General features: G+C 55.1%; 1 long non-coding RNA gene across 1 annotated transcript; it reads right to left on the bottom strand.

The window, feature by feature from the left end:
- Positions 1-29: 29 nt before the first annotated feature.
- On the bottom strand, positions 30-6,335 carry LOC144676093 (uncharacterized). The gene is made up of 3 exons (XR_013575241.1): positions 6,223-6,335; positions 2,844-2,922; positions 30-1,405 (listed from the first exon to the last, which is right to left on the bottom strand). It is a non-coding gene; the product is annotated as an uncharacterized LOC144676093 (long non-coding RNA).
- Positions 6,336-7,048: the final 713 nt, after the last annotated feature.

Genomic DNA, 7,048 nt, shown 5'->3' with positions numbered 1-7,048 from the left:
CGAATAAAGACAGACGATTTTATACGTTTCAGATAACTTAAATCATTTGATAACAGTGGAGGAAAAGCAGTTGGTTCTACCAGGGAAAAAACATTTGGGTGGGCATCACCATTTGAAATTTATACCAACGATAGGAAAACAAACTGGCCTTGGCTTCCGTGGTTCACGTAGCAGGGGAGTGAAGCGGCCAATAAGGTAGATAGGCAGGGAGCTACACCCATGGGCAGCTCAACAGGCAAGGGGTTCTGTCACTCGTGGAAGCTGAAAATCATTGGGAAGTCACTTCCGTGAGCTTTTCCCAGGCCTGGTGCAGGATTCTCGTTGTCTAACCCAGCCCGTGCCGATCGGTGTGACATGTGGGGATTGACAAAACTGCCTTATTAGGATTTCTAAAAGCTCGGGGTAGGCGAGAGTTCGGAAGGTGAGACATTGGGAATCTACCACCCTCTCCATCGTCCTGCTCCATCCCGTTCAGTCACCAAGTTGGTGGCCTTTTTTCGGAGTCTGCTGAAGCACAATGGAGCGTTTAAAGGACGTGACAGCCAACAATCGAGTTTTAGGACCCGTCTTCCTTGGGGTAAGTGGTAGATCAGACCGGGACGTGTTGGCGAGAGTTACAAGGATGCTGGGGAGGTTAGATATCAGTTTCGCTCGTCCTGATATTCCTGCAGGGGGATTAAACGCCGCGCCCTGCAGATCGATTTTCGGAGAAGTGAAAGGCCCAGGCGCTGGCTGTGGGGGAGAATAACGACAGGAGCCTGGGTCCTCGCTGCTCTCCGCTCCGTCCCTCTGCTGGGTGGTCAGGAGGGCGCGGGAGTTGGGGGTGGAGAGGATGACCAAGAGGCACATGCGCCCTTCACGGGGTCAGGTCACAAGCTGCGGGGGCAGAGCCGTGCTCATCGGCTGCTGCTGCGGGGGCACGTGCCAAGGTAACGCCAGCCGAACCCAATGGACCTGGGTCTTCTGAGCGCCCGCCTTAGGAGGTGCACTGGCCAGGGGCCAGCGGTGGGGGGGTGTGGGGATGGGGGAAGAAAATTGGCCGTGGGAACCGTGGGAGTGGCCGGGTGTCGCCTTGACCCATTGCGCTCAAGGGCGTAAACGTCCAACCAACAATTGGGGATGGGTGGGGTGGGATGGGTGGGGGTGCCCCCATTGGGCTGAATGATGTGCCCAGGCCTGTGTGGTGGGGGGGGAATGGGGCAAAGGCCCCAGCAGATCACGAGGGGAAGGGATTGGTCAGTGCCCCCGGGGGCTTTCACAGATTGTTGTTGACCCATTGGTAGATCTCCCCCTCGTTGTCCTTCCTCCACTGGATGTAGGACGCGGTCCTCTCGATCGCCTTGGTCAAGATGCGGCTGGCGAAATGGTGCCCATCGGCCTCGAGGGTCTGTTTGAAGGCCTTCAGCTGCGGGCAGAGGAGAGACGACAAGCGTCAGGGCAGTTAAGGCAGAGAAGTGCGCGTGGGCAGTGACCCTTCCCGGGACCCTCGCAGCCAGTGGTGCCCCCCCACTGGAAGTCGCGCCAGGGATTCGGTGGCCTGGTCTCTCAGCCGCCTCACCGAGCTGACCAATCACAAAGAGCTCGGCGAGGGCCAACTTTAACCTCTCGGCGACCCTCACCCTTTGTCCCTCGACCTCACGCTGCCCAATAGCCACCGGCCCAGCTGAATGCCAGTCGAGGGGGTGGAAATCAGTCTGATTTCACCCCCCCAGAGCCAGGGTGGGGGATGCAGAAACTGAATGGGCATTGTTTCCATGGTAACGTCAGCGGTGCCTGATTTAACCAGGAGCCTGGGCGCAGGATGAAGTGCTGACCGGCCATGGGTTTCGTCACCGTGTTGGCCAAGTCCCAGCAGGTCACACTCTCAGCTTTGGGCCAGAAGGTCGTGGATTCAACTCCCCGTCCAGAGAATTGAGCCACAGAAACCAGGCCGACACTCCCGTTGCCAGTGCTGAGGGAGAGCCGCACTGTCGGACGGTCAGTGCTGAGGGAGCGCCGCACTGTCGGAGGGTCAGTACTGAGGGAGTGCCGCACTGTCGGAGGGTCAGTGCTGAGGGAGCGCCGCACTGTCGGAGGGTCAGTACTGAGGGAGCGCCGCACTGTCGGACGGTCAGTGCTGAGGGAGCGCCGCACTGTCGGAGGGTCAGTACTGAGGGAGCGCCGCACTGTCGGAGGGTCAGTACTGAAGCAGTGCCGCACTGTCGGAGGGTCAGTACTGAGGGAGTGCCGCACTGTCGGAGGGTCAGTACCGAGGGAGCACCGCACTGTCGGGGGGTCAGTACTGAGGGAGCGCCGCACTGTCGGAGGGTTAGTACTGAGGGAGTGCCGCACTGTCGGAGGGTCAGTATTGAGGGAGCGCCGCACTGTCGGAGGGTCAGTGCTGAGGGAGTGCCGCACTGTCGGAGGGTCAGTACTGAGGGAGCGCCGCACAGTCGGAGGGTCAGTACTGAGGGAGCGCCGCACTGTCGGAGGGTCAGTACTGAGGGAGCGCCACACAGTCGGAGGTGCCGTCTTTCAGGATGAGACGTTAAACCAAGGACCCCATCTGCCCCCTCAAGTGGAAATCAAAGATCCCCCGACCATCAATAAGAGTAAAGCAGATGCTCTGGGGCCATGATCACGCTGTTGTTTGTGGGAGCTTGCTGTGCATAAGATTGGCCTACAGCGACCGCACTTTGAATAGCGCCTGATCGTTCCTGAAGCGCTTCGGGGGGCTTGGCGGCGGAGAGGGGGCCTGAGGTGGTGGAGCACAGACCCCCTCCCTTTAACCTGGGGGCTTGGGGAAGAGGCTGCCCCCCAATGTGCTCGGGCGGAGGGAGGAGCTAGGCGCTCTGGATCCTGACCTCCTGCAGGTCCTCGTCGGTGGAGAATCTGGACGTCACGCCCTCGAGCAGGCCCAAAATCACCTCGGTCACCTTGAACCTGGCCATAGAAAATGGAAGCTCGTCAGATAGGGTGTGGGTGGGGGGGTGGGGAGTTACATTACAACAACAACTTGCATTTACATGACACCCTTCACGTCGTCAGATGTCCCCAGTTGACTTCAGCGGAGCGAGGATTCCCTCTCTCAGCCTCTGCCCCCCCTCTCTCCCTGCGGTAATCCCGCGTCGCTGAAGGAGAGTTGCCCGGTCTCGAAACATTAACTCGGTTTCCCTCTCTCTCCGCAGACGCTGCTGAGTTATTCCAGCAGTTTTGTGTCTTTATTCCTTGAACATATCATTGTTTGGTGTGACGTGGGCTTGGATCAGTCACTGAACGGTTAGAAATTCAGCCCGTCAGGAGGCCATTCGGCCCATCCTGCCGCCGGTTCTAGACCTTTAATCGGAGCTTGTCAGCCCGAATCTCGCCTCCCTGTTTCCTGATCAATCCCACCTCTCAGCTCCCTCGTCTTTCAAGGCTTTTACAGTTTCAACAACCCTTTTGTTCCACCTTCCTTCTCATCGGGGGACATGGGGAGGTGATCGGGAGGCGGGGTGGGAAAGGGGTGAGGCAGCAGTGTGTGCACCATCTACAAGATACACTGCAGCGACTCACCAAGGCTCCTTCGACAGCACCTTCCAAACCCACGCCCGCTACCATCTAGAAGGACAAGGGCAGCAGACACATGGGGACACCACCACCTGGAAGTTCCCCTCTGAGCCACTCACCATCCTGACTTGGAAATATATCGGCCGTTCTTTCACTGTCGCTGGGTCAAAATCCTGGAACTCCCTCCCTAACAGCACAGTGGGTGTACCTACACCACAGGGACTGCAGCGGCTCAAGAAGGCAGCTCACCACCACCTTCCCAAGGGGTGCTGGGAAATAAAACCAACAGCCTGCACTTGTATAGCAGCTAAAATATCCCAAGAGGCTTCGCAAGATCAAACAATATTTGACCCCAAGCCACATAAGGAGATATTAGGGACATGTGACCAAAAGCTCAGTTAAAGAGGTCGGTTTTAAGGACCGTCTTATAGGAGGAGAGAGAGAGAGAGATGAGCTTCTTTGCGGCCATTTGAGCTCTGATCTTTCTGACCTGGTAAACAGTTCTTAAAACAGTTCTGCTGGCTGTATATTCCAGAGGAATTTGATTACCATGAGTGCTGCCATCATTGTTTTTAGAACAGCTAATTGCATTTTGATGTCTCATCTGGGAAACGTTTGAGAAGTTTCAGGCTAGTGTAAAAGCCAACAGGAGATGGGGTCTTTCACACTCCCCAGAGCGTTTGAGTGTCTGTTCTTTTTCATCCCACTTGGGTGGAATGCAAGTTTGTATGCTGTAGCTTGCTGGCTGTCCTCCAAAGGGCAGCTCACTGTATATTCCTTTATTTTACCTTCTTTACTAACTGTTAAAAAAGTATTAAGTCTATCCTCTTATCCTACCACCTATACTAGTGTGTGTGTGTGTGTGAGTGTGAGTGTGTGTGTGTGTGTGCATGCATGCAAGTGTATGTGTGTATGCGCGAGTGGGTGTGTGTGTATGAGTGGGTGTGTATGTGAGTGTGTGAGTGTGAGCGTATGTGTGCGCGAGTGTATTCATGAGTGTGTGTGTGTGCGTGAGCGTGTGTGTGCGCGAGTGTGTGTGCACGCGAGAGTGTGTGTGTGCAAGTGGGTGTGTGTGCATCAGTGGGTGTGTATGTGTGAGTGTGAGCATGTGTGTGCGCGAGTGTATGCATGAGTGTGTGAGTGTGTGTGTGCGCGAGAGTGTGTATGTGCCAGTGGGTGTGTGTGTATGTGTGAGTGTGAGCATGTGTGTGCGAGAGTGTATGCATGAGTGTGTGTGTGTGTGTGTGTGTGCGCGAGTGTATGCATGAGTGTGTGTGTGTGTGCGCGAGTGTGTGTGCGCGAGAGTGTGTATGTGCGAGTTAGTGTGTGTGTATGTGTGAGTGTGAGCATGTGTGTACGCGAGTGTATGCATGAGTGTGTGTGTGCGTGAGAGTGTGTGTGCGTGAGAGTGTGTATGTGCGTGAGAGTGTGTATGTGCGTGAGAGTGTGTGTGCGTGAGAGTGTGTGCGCGCGAGAGTGTGTGCGCGCGAGAGTGTGTGTGCGTGAGAGTGTGTATGTGCGTGAGAGTGTGTGCGCGTGAGAGTGTGTATGTGCGTGAGAGTGTGTGTGCGTGAGAGTGTGTATGTGCGTGAGAGTGTGTGTGCGTGAGAGTGTGTGTGCGCGAGAGTGTGTGTGCGTGAGAGTGTGTGTGCATGAGAGTGTGTATGTGTGTGTGCGTGAGGGTGTGTATGTGCGCGAGAGTGTGTGTGTGCGTGAGAGTGTGTATGTGCGTGAGAGTGTGTGTGCGTGAGAGTGTGTATGTGCGCGAGAGTGTGTATGTGCGCGAGAGTGTGTGTGCGCGAGAGTGTGTGTGCGTGTGCCCAGGGAAAGCGTGGGACCTTACGATTTACTTAGGTCTTTTTCATTCAGGATATAGTTTCAATAAACTTATCTTGTTCCTTGTTCAAACACTGAAAGGCTGGCGGGTCTAATCCTTCACAATCTGAAAGTGTATCTAGTCAAACTCCTGCAGCATTGGCAAAGCACCTCCTCGCTAAATTCCCAAAAAAAAACCCTGTCACCGTCGGGGCTGGAGGGCTGGCTCAAGGGGGTCATTTTTACCCCTCTTCATGTGGTCGTAGCACCTACATGTGACTCCAGACCCCCAGCAATGTGGTTAACTCTTAACTGCCCCTCTGAAATGCCCACTCTGTTGTGCCAGACAACTACAGGACAGCACCGTGGGCATGCCTGCGCCACAGGGACTGCAGCGGTTCAAGGCAGCGGCTCACCCCTACCACCGTCTCAAGGGGCAATTAGGGGCAGGCAACAAATCCTGGCTGTGCCAACAACGTCTATATCTCAAGAGCGATTCAAAAGGAGAAAAAGTGCCAACTAAGGCAGGACGGGCCAAATGGCCTCTTACTGTGCTGCAACCGCTCCATGATGCTCAGGGAGTTACTGAGGGCAAAACGAGAAACTGGCTATCTGCCCTGAGGGTCAGAACCACCACCGCGCCCGCCCCCACCACTCCCCCCAACCCCGGCAATGGCACTCGGTGAGGCCAGGGAGCTGTGGTGATGGGGGGACTGTCCGGTGAAGTAGGTGGGGGTGGGGGTGTGTGACACGCCATGTCAACCACCCCCACTAAACTGACCGCCGCTGGCTTGGCTTCTGGCCTCTGCCGGAGTGTGAGGGGGCAGGACTGCTGGGGGCAGGAGCCACGGGGAGGATGTGAACCGCCAACGAACCTACTTGGAAACGATGGACGCCCAGTTGACCTTGATGAAGTCCCACGCCGGCCTCTTCCCATTGATATTCTGGGCGACCAAGATAATGGTGGCCAGGGCGTCTTGCTTCTTAATTTTCCATGGCATCATGGTGAAATTCAGGTACCTGAGGAGACAAAGAGAGAAAGAGAGGGACAGAGTGTCCATCACCAGCACTGTCGAGACTTGACGAGCGACACTTCTCGTAGGTATCTCAGGATAAAGGCATCGCCACCAAGGTTGGCATGAATGTTGAGTTGGTTGTGTCCTAAAGGTTAAGGGTGGAGAGGACTGACTGATGAAGTTGGCTTGAGCACTTACAAAGAGGGACCGCTGGGATGTCAGTAGGTAGGAGGTGGACGCTTGGCAATGCTGCATTCTGTAAGTAAACGAGCTATCGAATAAAGGATTCGACCACCTCACCACCTGGTTTGGGATCCGTTGACCAGTTGGCATTTAATGGCCATCCCTAGTTAGAAGCTGGTGGTTGGCCTTTGATAAAAGGTGTGCGGCCATCTCAAAGTCAGCCAGGTTGGTGTGGGACTGGAGTCACATATAGTCCCAGACCTCTGAAGGAGGGCCAGATATATCTTTCCCTGAAAGGTTAATCAGTCGACTGTTTAAGTTCTTAAAGACAATCCAACAGCATCGCTTAGTCACCTGTGGGTTACAGGCCCCGTAACCTAGTCACTGTGAGGTTCTCCTGGGTTGAGGGGGATGTCCTACGATGAGGGGCTGAGTAAATTGGGTTTATATTCTCTGGAGTTTAGAAGAATGAGAGAGGATCTGATTGAAACCTACAAGATTCTGAA

This window comes from Cetorhinus maximus, unplaced genomic scaffold (assembly GCF_964194155.1).
Source record: "Cetorhinus maximus unplaced genomic scaffold, sCetMax3.hap1.1 HAP1_SCAFFOLD_1350, whole genome shotgun sequence".
NCBI lineage: Eukaryota > Metazoa > Chordata > Chondrichthyes > Lamniformes > Cetorhinidae > Cetorhinus > Cetorhinus maximus.
Note: the sequence above shows the minus strand (reverse complement) of the source record. Positions and strands in the feature narration are given on the sequence as shown.